General features: G+C 44.2%; 1 long non-coding RNA gene across 1 annotated transcript in view; it reads right to left on the bottom strand.

Annotated features, from left to right (window-relative positions):
* Positions 1–18196, bottom strand: part of LOC307181144 — a 902340-nt gene that overhangs the window by 133758 nt on the left and 750386 nt on the right. The window lies entirely within an intron of this gene.

The raw sequence follows: 18196 nt of genomic DNA, 5'->3' as shown, positions 1-18196 counted from the left end.
TGTGTACAGGGGCATAAACGCAGCAGTGATAGGATTGGAGAGGTTCGGTGAGCAAATGAAGACCCTTTGAAGACATATTGCATGGTACCCATTCCACGGGTCTCAACTCTCCAGGTTCAAGGTATTCTTCCTTCAGCTAAAACATGCATGTGGAACCCAGAGTATGATCAACCGTGTGAACGGGAGACGTGTTCAAATATGTCTCAGTTTTCCTCCCCTGGTACTCGGGTGCAACATTCCAGACGCTTTACTAACACTCTCCCCACTTGGAGAGTCAGCGCCTTTAACCTCCTGTTTGGCCCAGTTTGCAATTTCTGCGGAAGATGAACAGGAATAGCGAGAACCAATGAGAGGCTAGCTGGAGGTGTCTGGACGGGCAAATTTAACTCTCATTTCCCACCAGGAAGAGGAAATAACCAAAGGCTCAGCGTGCCGTGCCGGAACCAGATTAGGGTCTGAAGCCATCCTGCGGTGTTGCGGCCAGCTCAAAAGAAAGCGAGTTGAGGAAAGGAGCTCAGGGGCCCTGTAATTCACAAACCTGCAGAGTTATAAATCACAGCTATCGTCCAAAAATAGACTGAAGTAAGGCTGCCAAGAGGACTTGAAAGCTGGGCAGAATTGCAGGAAACCGATTTCAGGAGGTAGACTGGAATTGCATTGAAAGCATAGGAAAAGAGGCAGAACGTCCACAATGATGCACTTGGCCAAAAAGGGCGTATGCGTTTTTTCCTGAATATATTCAGGAAAACACGCATATGCCCTTTTTGGCCAACCAAGCAAGCTTGCAAAGGAAATCTGCACTACAATGAAGTCTCACTTCCCCCCGGTCAAAAGGGCCATCTGAAAAAAGTGTAAAATCCAGAAAGGCAGGACAGGCCATGGAGAACTGGGAGCCTTGTTATGCTGATGGGCGGGATGTAAATTGCCAACAGACACTCGGGAGAAGTGTATGGTGTTTCCTGAAACATCTAAAAAACAAAGCAACAGAACCTAGGGCACTTCCACTTATGGTCCTATAGCTTAGGGAAATTAATATCAAAAAGACACAGCAACCCCAAAGTTTGGGACGCCTCTGTTTACAAGAACCTCGTTTACCGTACAAGTTCAATATCACAGAAAGTGAAAAATGGATAAAGAACTTGTGGTACTTACGTACAATGCAGTATCACTCAGCAATGAAATCTATGTCATCAGTCCCTTAGCAGCACAATGAGTGGATTCAGGTATGATGATTCTAACTGAAATAAGTCACACAGAAAAAGAAACATCATAAGATATCACTAATACACGGAATGTAAACTTGGCTACAGAGGAACTGAATTCCAAAACAGAACAGGGTCTCAAATTTAGTAAACCAACTTCTGCTTGCTTAAGGGGAAAGGTGAGTTGTGGTGCTGCATAAAACCAGAGATTGAAATGAGCACAGATAAAGTTCCTTAAGCCAAATATGGAATAGACAAGAGCTACTCCTTGCTCAACGAAATGGACTCAACACCCCATATTAAACGCCTAAGAATGTACCTGACTAGTAAGTATCTTAAAACCTATGGATTGCTATATCTCCAAAAGAGAATCAAGCGTGTGTACAGGGGCATAAACGCAGCAGTGATAGGATTGGAGAGGTTCGGTGAGCAAATGAAGACCCTTTGAAGACATATTGCATGGTACCCATTCCACGGGTCTCAACTCTCCAGGTTTAAGGTATTCTTCCTTCAGCTAAAACATGCATGTGGAACCCAGAGTATGATCAACCATGTGAACGGGAGACGTGTTCAAATATGTCTCAGTTTTCCTCCCCTGGTACTCGGGTGCAACATTCCAGACGCTTTACTAACACTCTCCCCACTTGGAGAGTCAGCGCCTTTAACCTCCTGTTTGGCCCAGTTTGCAATTTCTGCGGAAGATGAACAGGAATAGCGAGAACCAATGAGAGGCTAGCTGGAGGTGTCTGGACGGGCAAATTTAACTCTCATTTCCCACCAGGAAGAGGAAATAACCAAAGGCTCAGCGTGCCGTGCCGGAACCAGATTAGGGCCTGAAGCCATCTTGCGGTGTTGCGGCCAGCTCAAAAGAAAGCGAGTTGAGGAAAGGAGCTCAGGGGCACTGTAATTCACAAACCTGCAGAGTTATAAATGACAGCTATCGTCCAAAAATACACTGAAGTAAGGCTGCCAAGAGGACTTGAAAGCGGGGCAGAATTACAGGAAACCGATTTCAGGAGGTAGACTGGAATTGCATTGAAAGCATAGGAAAAGAGGCAGAACGTCCACAATGATGCACTTGGCCAAAAAGGGCGTATGCGTTTTTTCCTGAATATATTCAGGAAAAAAGGCATACGCCCTTTTTGGCCAACCAAGCAAGCTTGCAAAGGAAATCTGCACTACAATGAAGTCTCACTTCCCCCCCGGTCAAAAGGGCCATCTGAAAAAAGTGTAAAATCCAGAAAGGCAGGACAGGCCATGGAGAACTGGGAGCCTTGTTATGCTGATGGGCGGGATGTAAATTGCCAACAGACACTTGGGAGAAGTGTATGGTGTTTCCTGAAACATCTAAAAAACAAAGCAACAGAGCCTAGGGCACTTCCACTTATGGTCCTATAGCTTAGGGAAATTAAAATCAAAAAGACACAGCCACCCCAAAGTTTGGGACGCCTCTGTTTACAAGCACCTCATTTACCGTACAAGTTCAATATCACAGAAAGTGAAAAATGGATAAAGAACTTGTGGTACTTACGTACAATGCAGTATCACTCAGCAATGAAATCTATGTCATCAGGCCCGTAGCAGCATAATGAGTGGATTCAGGTACGATGAATCTAACTGAAATAAGTCACACAGAAAAAGAAACATCATAAGATATCACTAATACACGGAATGTAAACTTGGCTACAGAGGAACTGAATTCCAAAACAGAACAGGGTCTCAAATTTAGAAAACCAACTTATGCTTGCTTAAGGGGAAAGGTGAGTTGTGGTGCTGCATAAAACCAGAGATTGAAATGAGCACAGATAAAGTTCCTTAAGCCAAATATGGAATAGACAAGAGCTACTCCTTGCTCAACGAAATGGACTCAACACCCCATATTAAACGCCTAAGAATGTACCTGACTAGTAAGTATCTTAAAACCTATGGATTGCTATGTTTCCAAAAGAGAATCAAGCGTGTGTACAGGGGCATAAACGCAGCAGTGATAGGATTGGAGAGGTTCGGTGAGCAAATGAAGACCCTTTGAAGACATATTGCATGGTACCCATTCCACGGGTCTCAACTCTCCAGGTTTAAGGTATTCTTCCTTCAGCTAAAACATGCATGTGGAACCCAGAGTATGATCAACCGTGTGAACGGGAGACGTGTTCAAATATGTCTCAGTTTTCCTCCCCTGGTACTCGGGTGCAACATTCCAGACGCTTTACTAACACTCTCCCCACTTGGAGAGTCAGCGCCTTTAACCTCCTGTTTGGCCCAGTTTGCAATTTCTGCGGAAGATGAACAGGAATAGCGAGAACCAATGAGAGGCTAGCTGGAGGTGTCTGGACGGGCAAATTTAACTCTCATTTCCCACCAGGAAGAGGAAATAACCAAAGGCTCAGCGTGCCGTGCCGGAACCAGATTAGGGTCTGAAGCCATCCTGCGGTGTTGCGGCCAGCTCAAAAGAAAGCGAGTTGAGGAAAGGAGCTCAGGGGCCCTGTAATTCACAAACCTGCAGAGTTATAAATCACAGCTATCGTCCAAAAATAGACTGAAGTAAGGCTGCCAAGAGGACTTGAAAGCTGGGCAGAATTGCAGGAAACCGATTTCAGGAGGTAGACTGGAATTGCATTGAAAGCATAGGAAAAGAGGCAGAACGTCCACAATGATGCACTTGGCCAAAAAGGGCGTATGCGTTTTTTCCTGAATATATTCAGGAAAAAACGCATACGCCCTTTTTGGCCAACCAAGCAAGCTTGCAAAGGAAATCTGCACTACAATGAAGTCTCACTTCCCCCCGGTCAAAAGGGCCATCTGAAAAAAGTGTAAAATCCAGAAAGGCAGGACAGGCCATGGAGAACTGGGAGCCTTGTTATGCTGATGGGTGGGATGTAAATTGCCAACAGACACGCGGGAGAAGTGTATGGTGTTTCCTGAAACATCTAAAAAACAAAGCAACAGAGCCTAGGGCACTTCCACTTATGGTCCTATAGCTTAGGGAAATTAAAATCAAAAAGACACAGCCACTCCATATTTTGGGACGCCTCTGTTTACAAGAACCTCGTTTACCGTACAAGTTCAATATCACAGAAAGTGAAAAATGGATAAAGAACTTGTGGTACTTACGTACAATGCAGTATCACTCAGCAATGAAATCTATGTCATCAGGCCCGTAGCAGCATAATGAGTGGATTCAGGTACGATGATTCTAACTGAAATAAGTCACACAGAAAAAGAAACATCATAAGATATCAGTAATACACGGAATGTAAACTTGGCTACACAGGAACTGAATTACAGAACAGAACAGGGTCTCAAATTTAGAAAACCAACTTATGCTTGCTTAAGGGGAAAGGTGAGTTGGGGTGCTGCATAAAACCAGAGATCGAAATGAGCACAGATAAAGTTCCTTAAGCCAAATATGGAATAGACAAGAGCTACTCCTTTCTCAACGAAATGGACTCAACATCCCATATTAAACGCCTAAGAATGTACCTGACTAGTAAGTATCTTAAAACCTATGGATTGCTATGTCTCCAAAAGAGAATCAAGCATGTGTACAGGGGCAGAAACGCAGCAGTGATAGGATTGGAGAGGTTCGGTGAGCAAATGAAGACCCTTTGAAGTCATATTGCATGGTACCCATTACACAGGTCTCAACTCTCCAGGTTTAAGGTATTCTTCCTTCAGCTAAAACATGCATGTGGAACCCAGAGTATGATCAACCATGTGAACGGGAGACGTGTTCAAATATGTCTCAGTTTTCCTCCCCTGGTACTCCGGTGCAACATTCCAGACGCTTTACTAACACTCTCCCCACTTGGAGAGTCAGCGCCTTTAACCTCCTATTTGGCCCACTTTGCAATTTCTGCGGAAGATGAACAGGAATAGTGAGAACCAATGAGAGACTAGCTGGAGGTGTCTGGACGGGCAAATTTAACTCTCATTTCCCACCAGGAAGAGGAAATAACCAAAGGCTCAGAGTGCCGTGCCGGAACCAGATTAGGGCCTGAAGCCATCCTGCGGTGTTGCGGCCAGCTCAAAAGAAAGCGAGTTGAGGAAAGGAGCTCAGGGGCACTGTAATTCACAAACCTGCAGAGTTATAAATGACAGCTATCGTCCAAAAATACACTGAAGTAAGGCTGCCAAGAGGACTTGAAAGCGGGGCAGAATTACAGGAAACCGATTTCAGGAGGTAGACTGGAATTGCATTGAAAGCATAGGAAAAGAGGCAGAACGTCCACAATGATGCACTTGGCCAAAAAGGGCGTATGCGTTTTTTCCTGAATATATTCAGGAAAAAAGGCATACGCCCTTTTTGGCCAACCAAGCAAGCTTGCAAAGGAAATCTGCACTACAATGAAGTCTCACTTCCCCCCCGGTCAAAAGGGCCATCTGAAAAAAGTGTAAAATCCAGAAAGGCAGGACAGGCCATGGAGAACTGGGAGCCTTGTTATGCTGATGGGCGGGATGTAAATTGCCAACAGACACTTGGGAGAAGTGTATGGTGTTTCCTGAAACATCTAAAAAACAAATCAACAGAGCCTAGGGCACTTCCACTTATGGTCCTATAGCTTAGGGAAATTAAAATCAAAAAGACACAGCCACCCCAAAGTTTGGGACGCCTCTGTTTACAAGCACCTCATTTACCGTACAAGTTCAATATCACAGAAAGTGAAAAATGGATAAAGAACTTGTGGTACTTACGTACAATGCAGTATCACTCAGCAATGAAATCTATGTCATCAGGCCCGTAGCAGCATAATGAGTGGATTCAGGTACGATGAATCTAACTGAAATAAGTCACACAGAAAAAGAAACATCATAAGATATCACTAATACACGGAATGTAAACTTGGCTACAGAGGAACTGAATTCCAAAACAGAACAGGGTCTCAAATTTAGAAAACCAACTTATGCTTGCTTAAGGGGAAAGGTGAGTTGTGGTGCTGCATAAAACCAGAGATTGAAATGAGCACAGATAAAGTTCCTTAAGCCAAATATGGAATAGACAAGAGCTACTCCTTGCTCAACGAAATGGACTCAACACCCCATATTAAACGCCTAAGAATGTACCTGACTAGTAAGTATCTTAAAACCTATGGATTGCTATGTTTCCAAAAGAGAATCAAGCGTGTGTACAGGGGCATAAACGCAGCAGTGATAGGATTGGAGAGGTTCGGTGAGCAAATGAAGACCCTTTGAAGACATATTGCATGGTACCCATTCCACGGGTCTCAACTCTCCAGGTTTAAGGTATTCTTCCTTCAGCTAAAACATGCATGTGGAACCCAGAGTATGATCAACCGTGTGAACGGGAGACGTGTTCAAATATGTCTCAGTTTTCCTCCCCTGGTACTCGGGTGCAACATTCCAGACGCTTTACTAACACTCTCCCCACTTGGAGAGTCAGCGCCTTTAACCTCCTGTTTGGCCCAGTTTGCAATTTCTGCGGAAGATGAACAGGAATAGCGAGAACCAATGAGAGGCTAGCTGGAGGTGTCTGGACGGGCAAATTTAACTCTCATTTCCCACCAGGAAGAGGAAATAACCAAAGGCTCAGCGTGCCGTGCCGGAACCAGATTAGGGTCTGAAGCCATCCTGCGGTGTTGCGGCCAGCTCAAAAGAAAGCGAGTTGAGGAAAGGAGCTCAGGGGCCCTGTAATTCACAAACCTGCAGAGTTATAAATCACAGCTATCGTCCAAAAATAGACTGAAGTAAGGCTGCCAAGAGGACTTGAAAGCTGGGCAGAATTGCAGGAAACCGATTTCAGGAGGTAGACTGGAATTGCATTGAAAGCATAGGAAAAGAGGCAGAACGTCCACAATGATGCACTTGGCCAAAAAGGGCGTATGCGTTTTTTCCTGAATATATTCAGGAAAACACGCATACGCCCTTTTTGGCCAACCAAGCAAGCTTGCAAAGGAAATCTGCACTACAATGAAGTCTCACTTCCCCCCGGTCAAAAGGGCCATCTGAAAAAAGTGTAAAATCCAGAAAGGCAGGACAGGCCATGGAGAACTGGGAGCCTTGTTATGTTGATGGGCGGGATGTAAATTGCCAACAGACACGCGGGAGAAGTGTATGGTGTTTCCTGAAACATCTAAAAAACAAAGCAACAGAACCTAGGGCACTTCCACTTATGGTCCTATAGCTTAGGGAAATTAATATCAAAAAGACACAGCAACCCCAAAGTTTGGGACGCCTCTGTTTACAAGAACCTCGTTTACCGTACAAGTTCAATATCACAGAAAGTGAAAAATGGATAAAGAACTTGTGGTACTTACGTACAATGCAGTATCACTCAGCAATGAAATCTATGTCATCAGGCCCTTAGCAGCACAATGAGTGGATTCAGGTATGATGATTCTAACTGAAATAAGTCACACAGAAAAAGAAACATCATAAGATATCACTAATACACGGAATGTAAACTTGGCTACAGAGGAACTGAATTACAGAATAGAACAGGGTCTCAAATTTAGAAAACCAACTTATGCTTGCTTAAGGGGATATGTGAGTTGAGGTGCTGCATAAAACCAGAGATTGAAATGAGCACAGATAAAGTTCCTTAAGCCAAATATGGAATAGACAAGAGCTACTCCTTGCTCAACGAAATGGACTCAACACCCCATATTAAACGCCTAAGAATGTACCTGACTAGTAAGTATCTTAAAACCTATGGATTGCTATGTCTCCAAAAGAGAATCAAACGTGTGTACAGGGGCATAAACGCAGCAGTGATAGGATTGGAGAGGTTCGGTGAGCAAATGAAGACCCTTTGAAGACATATTGCATGGTACCCATTCCACGGGTCTCAACTCTCCAGGTTTAAGGTATTCTTCCTTCAGCTAAAACATGCATGTGGAACACAGAGTATGATCAACCGTGTGAACGGGAGACGTGTTCAAATATGTCTCAGTTTTCCTCCCCTGGTACTCGGGTGCAACATTCCAGACGCTTTACTAACACTCTCCCCACTTGGAGAGTCAGCGCCTTTAACCTCCTGTTTGGCCCACTTTGCAATTTCTGCGGAAGATGAACAGGAATAGCGAGAACCAATGAGAGGCTAGCTGGAGGTGTCTGGACGGGCAAATTTAACTCTCATTTCCCACCAGGAAGAGGAAATAACCAAAGGCTCAGCGTGCCGTGCCGGAACCAGATTAGGGCCTGAAGCCATCCTGCGGTGTTGCGGCCAGCTCACAAGAAAGCGAGTTGAAGAAAGGAGCTCAGGGGCACTGTAATTCACAAACCTGCAGAGTTATAAATGACAGCTATCGTCCAAAAATATACTGACGTAAGGCTGCCAAGAGGACTTGAAAGCGGGGCAGAATTGCAGGAAACCGATTTCAGGAGGTAGACTGGAATTGCATTGAAAGCATAGGAAAAGAGGCAGAACGTCCACAATGATGCACTTGGCCAAAAAGGGCGTATGCGTTTTTTCCTGAATATATTCAGGAAAAAACGCATACGCCCTTTTTGGCCAACCAAGCAAGCTTGCAAAGGAAATCTGCACTACAATGAAGTCTCACTTCCCCCCGGTCAAAAGGGCCATCTGAAAAAAGTGTAAAATCCAGAAAGGCAGGACAGGCCATGGAGAACTGGGAGCCTTGTTATGCTGATGGGTGGGATGTAAATTGCCAACAGACACGCGGGAGAAGTGTATGGTGTTTCCTGAAACATCTAAAAAACAAAGCAACAGAGCCTAGGGCACTTCCACTTATGGTCCTATAGCTTAGGGAAATTAAAATCAAAAAGACACAGCCACTCCATATTTTGGGACGCCTCTGTTTACAAGAACCTCGTTTACCGTACAAGTTCAATATCACAGAAAGTGAAAAATGGATAAAGAACTTGTGGTACTTACGTACAATGCAGTATCACTCAGCAATGAAATCTATGTCATCAGGCCCGTAGCAGCATAATGAGTGGATTCAGGTACGATGATTCTAACTGAAATAAGTCACACAGAAAAAGAAACATCATAAGATATCACTAATACACGGAATGTAAACTTGGCTACAGAGGAACTGAATTCCAAAACAGAACAGGGTCTCAAATTTAGTAAACCAACTTCTGCTTGCTTAAGGGGAAAGGTGAGTTGTGGTGCTGCATAAAACCAGAGATTGAAATGAGCACAGATAAAGTTCCTTAAGCCAAATATGGAATAGACAAGAGCTACTCCTTGCTCAACGAAATGGACTCAACACCCCATATTAAACGCCTAAGAATGTACCTGACTAGTAAGTATCTTAAAACCTATGGATTGCTATGTCTCCAAAAGAGAATCAAGCGTGTGTACAGGGGCATAAACGCAGCAGTGATAGGATTGGAGAGGTTCGGTGAGCAAATGAAGACCCTTTGAAGACATATTGCATGGTACCCATTCCACGGGTCTCAACTCTCCAGGTTTAAGGTATTCTTCCTTCAGCTAAAACATGCATGTGGAACCCAGAGTATGATCAACCATGTGAACGGGAGACGTGTTCAAATATGTCTCAGTTTTCCTCCCCTGGTACTCGGGTGCAACATTCCAGACGCTTTACTAACACTCTCCCCACTTGGAGAGTCAGCGCCTTTAACCTCCTGTTTGGCCCAGTTTGCAATTTCTGCGGAAGATGAACAGGAATAGCGAGAACCAATGAGAGGCTAGCTGGAGGTGTCTGGACGGGCAAATTTAACTCTCATTTCCCACCAGGAAGAGGAAATAACCAAAGGCTCAGCGTGCCGTGCCGGAACCAGATTAGGGCCTGAAGCCATCCTGCGGTGTTGCAGCCAGCTCAAAAGAAAGCGAGTTGAGGAAAGGAGCTCAGGGGCACTGTAATTCACAAACCTGCAGAGTTATAAATGACAGCTATCGTCCAAAAATATACTGACATAAGGCTGCCAAGAGGACTTGAAAGCGGGGCAGAATTGCAGGAAACCGATTTCAGGAGGTAGACTGGAATTGCATTGAAAGCATAGGAAAAGAGGCAGAACGTCCACAATGATGCACTTGGCCAAAAAGGGCGTATGCGTTTTTTCCTGAATATATTCAGGAAAAAACGCATACGCCCTTTTTGGCCAACCAAGCAAGCTTGCAAAGGAAATCTGCACTACAATGAAGTCTCACTTCCCCCCGGTCAAAAGGGCCATCTGAAAAAAGTGTAAAATCCAGAAAGGCAGGAGAGGCCATGGAGAACTGGGAGCCTTGTTATGCTGATGGGTGGGATGTAAATTGCCAACAGACACTCGGGAGAAGTGTATGGTGTTTCCTGAAACATCTAAAAAACAAAGCAACAGAGCCTAGAGCACTTCCACTTATGGTCCTATAGCTTAGGGAAATTAAAATCAAAAAGACACAGCCACCCCAAAGTTTGGGACGCCTCTGTTTACAAGAACCACGTTTTCCGTACAAGTTCAATATCACAGAAAGTGAAAAATGGATAAAGAACTTGTGGTACTTACGTACAATGCAGTATCACTCAGCAATGAAATCTATGTCATCAGGCCCGTAGCAGCATAATGAGTGGATTCAGGTACGATGATTCTAACTGAAATAAGTCACACAGAAAAAGAAACATCATAAGATATCAGTAATACACGGAATGTAAACTTGGCTACACAGGAACTGAATTACAGAACAGAACAGGGTCTCAAATTTAGAAAACCAACTTATGCTTGCTTAAGGGGAAAGGTGAGTTGGGGTGCTGCATAAAACCAGAGATCGAAATGAGCACAGATAAAGTTCCTTAAGCCAAATATGGAATAGACAAGAGCTACTCCTTTCTCAACGAAATGGACTCAACATCCCATATTAAACGCCTAAGAATGTACCTGACTAGTAAGTATCTTAAAACCTATGGATTGCTATGTCTCCAAAAGAGAATCAAGCATGTGTACAGGGGCAGAAACGCAGCAGTGATAGGATTGGAGAGGTTCGGTGAGCAAATGAAGACCCTTTGAAGTCATATTGCATGGTACCCATTACACAGGTCTCAACTCTCCAGGTTTAAGGTATTCTTCCTTCAGCTAAAACATGCATGTGGAACCCAGAGTATGATCAACCATGTGAACGGGAGACGTGTTCAAATATGTCTCAGTTTTCCTCCCCTGGTACTCGGGTGCAACATTCCAGACGCTTTACTAACACTCTCCCCACTTGGAGAGTCAGCGCCTTATCCTCCTATTTGGCCCACTTTGCAATTTCTGCGGAAGATGAACAGGAATAGTGAGAACCAATGAGAGACTAGCTGGAGGTGTCTGGACGGGCAAATTTAACTCTCATTTCCCACCAGGAAGAGGAAATAACCAAAGGCTCAGCGTGCCGTGCCGGAACCAGATTAGGGCCTGAAGCCATCCTGCGGTGTTGCGGCCAGCTCAAAAGAAAGCGAGTTGAGGAAAGGAGCTCAGGGGCACTGTAATTCACAAACCTGCAGAGTTATAAATGACAGCTATCGTCCAAAAATAGACTGAAGTAAGGCTGCCAAGAGGACTTGAAAGCGGGGCAGAATTGCAGGAAACCGATTTCAGGAGGTAGACTGGAATTGCATTGAAAGCATAGGAAAAGAGGCAGAACGTCCACAATGATGCACTTGGCCAAAAAGGGCGTATGCGTTTTTTCCTGAATATATTCAGGAAAAAACGCATACGCCCTTTTTGGCCAACCAAGCAAGCTTGCAAAGGAAATCTGCACTACAATGAAGTCTCACTTCCCCCCGGTCAAAAGGGCCATCTGAAAAAAGTGTAAAATCCAGAAAGGCAGGACAGGCCATGGAGAACTGTGAGCCTTGTTATGCTGATGGGCGGGATGTAAATTGCCAACAGACACTTGGGAGAAGTGTATGGTGTTTCCTGAAACATCTAAAAAAAAATCAACAGAGCCTAGGGCACTTCCACTTATGGTCCTATAGCTTAGGGAAATTAAAATCAAAAAGACACAGCCACCCCAAAGTTTGGGACGCCTCTGTTTACAAGCACCTCATTTACCGTACAAGTTCAATATCACAGAAAGTGAAAAATTGATAAAGAACATGTGGTACTTACGTACAATGCAGTATCACTCAGCAATGAAATCTATGTCATCAGGCCCGTAGCAGCATAATGAGTGGATTCAGGTACGATGGTTCTAACTGAAATAAGTCACACAGAAAAAGAAACATCATAAGATATCACTAATACACGGAATGTGAACTTGGCTACAGAGGAACTGAATTCCAAAACAGAACAGGGTCTCAAATTTAGAAAACCAACTTATGCTTGCTTAAGGGGAAAGGTGAGTTGTGGTGCTGCATAAAACCAGAGATTGAAATGAGCACAAATAAAGTTCCTTAAGCCAAATATGGAATAGACAAGAGCTACTCCTTGCTCAACGAAATGGACTCAACACCCCATATTAAACGCCTAAGAATGTACCTGACTAGTAAGTATCTTAAAACCTATGGATTGCTATGTCTCCAAAAGAGAATCAAGCGTGTGTACAGGGGCATAAACGCAGCAGTGATAGGATTGGAGAGGTTCGGTGAGCAAATGAAGACCCTTTGAAGACATATTTCATGGTACCCATTCCACGGGTCTCAACTCTCCAGGTTTAAGGTATTCTTCCTTCAGCTAAAACATGCATGTGGAACCCAGAGTATGATCAACCGTGTGAACGGGAGACGTGTTCAAATATGTCTCAGTTTTCCTCCCCTGGTACTCGGGTGCAACATTCCAGACGCTTTACTAACACTCTCCCGACTTGGAGAGTCAGTCCCTTTAACCTCCTGTTTGGCCCAGTTTGCAATTTCTGCGGAAGATGAACAGGAATAGCGAGAACCAATGAGAGACTAGCTGGAGGTGTCTGGACGGGCAAATTTAACTCTCATTTCCCACCAGGAAGAGGAATTAATCAAAGGCTCAGCGTGCCGAGCCGGAACCAGATTAGGGCCTGAAGCCATCCTGCGGTGTTGCGGCCAGCTCACAAGAAAGCGAGATGAAGAAAGGAGCTCAGGGGCACTGTAATTCACAAACCTGCAGAGTTATAAATGACAGCTATCGTCCAAAAATAGACTGAAGTAAGGCTGCCAAGAGGACTTGAGAGCGGGGCAGAATTGCAGGAAATCGATTTCAGGAGGTAGACTGAAATTGCATTGAAAGCATAGGAAAAGAGGCAGAACGTCCACAATGATGCACTTGGCCAAAAAGGGCGTATGCGTTTTTTCCTGAATATATTCAGGAAAAAACGCATACGCCCTTTTTGGCCAACCAAGCAAACTTGCAAAGGAAATCTGCACTACAATGAAGTCTCACTTCCCCCCGGTCAAAAGGGCCATCTGAAAAAAGTGTAAAATCCAGAAAGGCAGGAGACGCCATGGAGAACTGGGAGCCTTGTTATGCTGATGGGCGGGATGTAAATTGCCAACAGACACTGGGGAGAAGTGTATGGTGTTTCCTGAAACATCTAAAAAACAAAGCAACAGAGCCTAGGGCACTTCCACTTATGGTCCTATAGCTTAGGGAAATTAAAATCAAAAAGACACAGCCACCCCAAAGTTTGGAACGGCTCTGTTTACAAGAACCTCATTTACAGTACAAGTTCAACATCACAGAAAGTGAAAAATGGATAAAGAAGTTGTGGTATTCACTTACAAAGCAATATCACTCAGCAATGAAATCTGTGTCATCAGGCCCTTAGCAGCACAATGAGTGGATTCAGGTATGATGATTCTAACTGAAATAAGTCACACAGAAAAAGAAACATCATAAGATATCAGTAATACACGGAATGGAAACTTGGCTACACAGGAACTGAATTACAGAACAGAACAGGGTCTCAAATTTAGAAAACCAACTTATGCTTGCTTAAGGGGAAAGGTGAGTTGGGGTGCTGCATAAAACCAGAGATTGAAATGAGCACAGATAAAGTTCCTTAAGCCAAATATGGAATAGACAAGAGCTACTCCTTGCTCAACGAAATGGACTCCACACCCCATATTAAACGCCTAAGAATGTACCTGACTAGTAAGTATCTTCAAACCTATGGATTGCTATGTCTCCGAAAGAGAATCAAGCATGTGTACAGGGGCATAAACGCAGCAGTGATAGGATTGGAGAGGTTCGGTGAGCAAATGAAGACCCTTTGAAGTCATATTGCATGGTACCCATTCCACGGGTTTCAACTACCCAGGTTTAAGGTATTCTTCCTTCAGCTAAAACATACATGTGGAACCTAGAGTATGATCAACCATGTGATCGGGAGACGTGTTCAAATATGTCTCAGTTTTCGTACCCTGGTACTCGGGTGCAACATTCCAGACGCTTTACTAACACTCTCCCGACTTGGAGAGTAAGTCCCTTTAACCTCCTGTTTGGCCCAGTTTGCAATTTCTGCGGAAGATGAACAGGAATAGCGAGAACCAATGAGAGACTAGCTGGAGGTGTTTAGACGGGCAAATTTCACTCTCATTTCCCACCAGGAAGAGGAATTAACCAAAGGCTCAGCGTGCCTTGCCAGAACCAGATTAGGGCCTGAAGCCATCCTGCGGTGTTGCGGCCAGGTCACAAGAAAGCGAGTTGAAGAAAGGAGCTCAGGGGCACTGTAATTCACAAACCTGCAGAGTTATAAATGACAGCTATCGTCCAAAAATATACTGACGTAAGGCTGCCAAGAGGACTTGAAAGCGGGGCAGAATTGCAGGAAACCGATTTCAGGAGGTAGACTGGAATTGCATTGAAAGCATAGGAAAAGAGGCAGAACGTCCACAATGATGCACTTGGCCAAAAAGGGCGTATGCGTTTTTTCCTGAATATATTCAGCAAAAAACGCATACGCCCTTTTTGGCCAACCAAGCAATCTTGCAAAGGAAATCTGCACTACAATGAAGTCTCACTTCCCCCCTGTCAAAAGGGCCATCTGAAAAAAGTGTAAAATCCAGAAAGGCAGGACAGGCCATGGAGAACTGGGAGCCTTGTTATGCTGATGGGCGGGATGTAAATTGCCAACAACCACTCGGGAGAAGTGTATGGTGTTTCCTGAAACATCTAAAAAACAAAGCAACAGAGCCTAGGGCACTTCCACTTATGGTCCTATAGCTTAGGGAATTTAAAATCTAAAAGACACAGCCACCCCAAAGTTTGGGACGCCTCTGTTTACAAGAACCTCGTTTACAGTACAAGTTCAACATCGCAGAAAATGAAAATTGGATAAAGAAGCTGTGGTATTTACTTACAAAGCAATAGCACTCAGCAATGAAATCTATGTCATCAGGCCCTTAGCAGCACAATGAGTGGATTCAGGTATGATGATTCTACCTGAAATAAGTCACACAGAAAAAGAAACATCATAAGATATCACTAATACACGGAATGTAAACTTGGCTACACAGGAACTGAATTTCAGAACAGAACAGGGTCTCAAATTTAGAAAACCAACTTATGCTTGCTTAAGGGTAAAGGTGAGTTGGGGTGCTGCATAAAACCAGAGATTGAAATGAGCACAGATAAAGTTCCTTAAGCCAAATATGGAATAGACAAGAGCTACTCCTTGCTCAACGAAATGGACTCAACACCCCATATTAAACGCCTAAGAATGTACCTGACTAGTAAGTATCTTAAAACCTATGGATTGCTATGTCTCCGAAAGAGAATCAAGCATGTGTACAGGGGCATAAACACAGCAGTGATAGGATTGGAGAGGTTCGGTGAGCAAATGAAGACCCTTTGAAGTCATATTGCATGGTACCCATTCCACGGGTTTCAACTACCCAGGTTTAAGGTATTCTTCCTTCAGCTAAAACATGCATGTGGAACCCAGATTATGATCAACCATGTGATCGGGAGACGTGTTCAAATATGTCTCAGTTTTCGTACCCTGGTACTCGGGTGCAACATTCCAGACGCTTTACTAACACTCTCCCCACTTGGAGAGTCAGCCCCTTTAACCTCCTGTTTGGCCCAGTTTGCAATTTCTGCGGAAGATGAACAGGAATAGCGAGAACCAATGAGAGACTAGCTGGAGGTGTCTGGACGGGCAAATTTAACTCTCATTTCCCACCAGGAAGAGGAAATAACCAAAGGCTCAGCGTGCCGTACCGGAACCAGATTAGGGCCTGAAGCCATCCTGCGGTGTTGCGGCCAGCTCAAAAGAAAGCGAGTTGAAGAAAGGAGCTCAGGGGCACTGTAATTCACAAACCTGCAGAGTTATAAATGGCAGCTATCGTCCAAAAATATACTGAAGTAAGGCTGCCAAGAGGACTTGAAAGCGGGGCAGAATTGCAGGAAACCGATTTCAGGAGGTAGACTGGAATTGCATTGAAAGCATAGGAAAAGAGGCAGAACGTCCACAATGATGCACTTGGCCAAAAAGGGCGTATGCGTTTTTTCCTGAATATATTCAGGAAAAAACGCATACGCCCTTTTTGGCCAACCAAGCAAGCTTGCAAAGGAAATCTGCACTACAATGAAGTCTCACTTCCCCCCGGTCAAAAGGGCCATCTGAAAAAAGTGTAAAATCCAGAAAGGCAGGACAGGCCATGGAGAACTGGGAGCCTTGTTATGCTGATGGGCGGGATGTAAATTGCCAACAGACACTCGGGAGAAGTGTATGGTGTTTCCTGAAACATCTAAAAAACAAAGCAACAGAGCCTAGGGCACTTCCACTTATGGTCCTATAGCTTAGGGAAATTAAAATCAAAAAGACACAGCCACCCCAAAGTTTGGGACGCCTCTGTTTACAAGAACCTTGTTTACCGTACAAGTTCAATATCACAGAAAGTGAAAAATGGATAAAGTACTTGTGGTACTTACGTACAATGCAGTATCACTCAGCAATGAAATCTATGTCATCAGGCCCGTGACAGCATAATGAGTGGATTCAGGTACGATGATTCTAACTGAAATAAGTCACACAGAAAAAGAAACATCAAAAGATATCACTAATACACGGAATGTAAACTTGGCTACACAGGAACTGAATTCCAAAACAGAACAGGGTCTCAAATTTAGAAAACCAACTTATGCTTGCTTAAGGGTAAAGGTGAGTTGTGGTGCTGCATAAAACCAGAGATTGAAATGAGCACAGATAAAGTTCCTTAAGCCAAATATGGAATAGACAAGAGCTACTCCTTGCTCAACGAAATGGACTCAACACCGCATATTAAACGCCTAACAATGTACCTGACTAGTAAGTATCTTAAAACCTTGGGATTGCTATTTCTCCGAAAGTGAATCAACCGTGCGTACTGGGGCATAAATGCAGCAGTGATAGGATTGGAGAGGTTCGGTGAGCAAATGAAGACCCTTTGAAGACATATTGCATGGTACCCATTCCACGGGTCTCAACTCTCCAGGTTTAAGGTATTCTTCCTTCAGCTAAAACATGCATGTGGAACCCAGAGTATGATCAACCGTGTGATCGGGAGACGTGTTCAAATATGTCTCAGTTTTCATACCCTGGTACTCGGGTGCAACATTCCAGACGCTTTACTAACACTCTCCCGACTTGGACAGTCAGCCCCTTAACCTCCTGTTTGGCCCAGTTTGCAATTTCTGCGGCAGATGAACAGGAATAGGGAGAACCAATGAGAGACTAGCTGGAGGTGTCTGAACGGGCAAATTTAACTCTCATTTCCCACTAGGAAGAGGAATTAACCAAAGGCTCAGCGTGCCGTGCCGGAAACAGATTAGGGCCTGAAGCCATCCTGCGGTGTTGCGACCAGCTCACAAGAAAGCGAGTTGAAGAAAGGAGCTCAGGGGCTCTGTAATTCACAAACCTGCAGAGTTATAAATGACAGCTATCGTCCAAAAATAGACTGAAGTAAGGCTGCCAAGAGGACTTGAAAGCGGGGCAGAATTGCAGGATACCGATTTCAGGAGGTAGACTGGAATTGCAATGAAAGCATAGAAAAAGAGGCAGAACGTCCACAATGATGCACTTTGCCAAAATGACGTATACGTTTTTTCCTGAATATATTCAGGAAAAAACGCATACGCCCTTTTTGGCCAACCAAGCAAGCTTGCAAAGGAAATCTGCACTACAATGAAGTCTCACT

The sequence above is a fragment of the Stenella coeruleoalba genome, assembly GCF_951394435.1.
Source record: "Stenella coeruleoalba genome assembly, contig: scaffold_51, whole genome shotgun sequence".
Classification (NCBI taxonomy): domain Eukaryota; kingdom Metazoa; phylum Chordata; class Mammalia; order Artiodactyla; family Delphinidae; genus Stenella; species Stenella coeruleoalba.
This window is presented reverse-complemented; position numbering and strand designations above follow the sequence as displayed.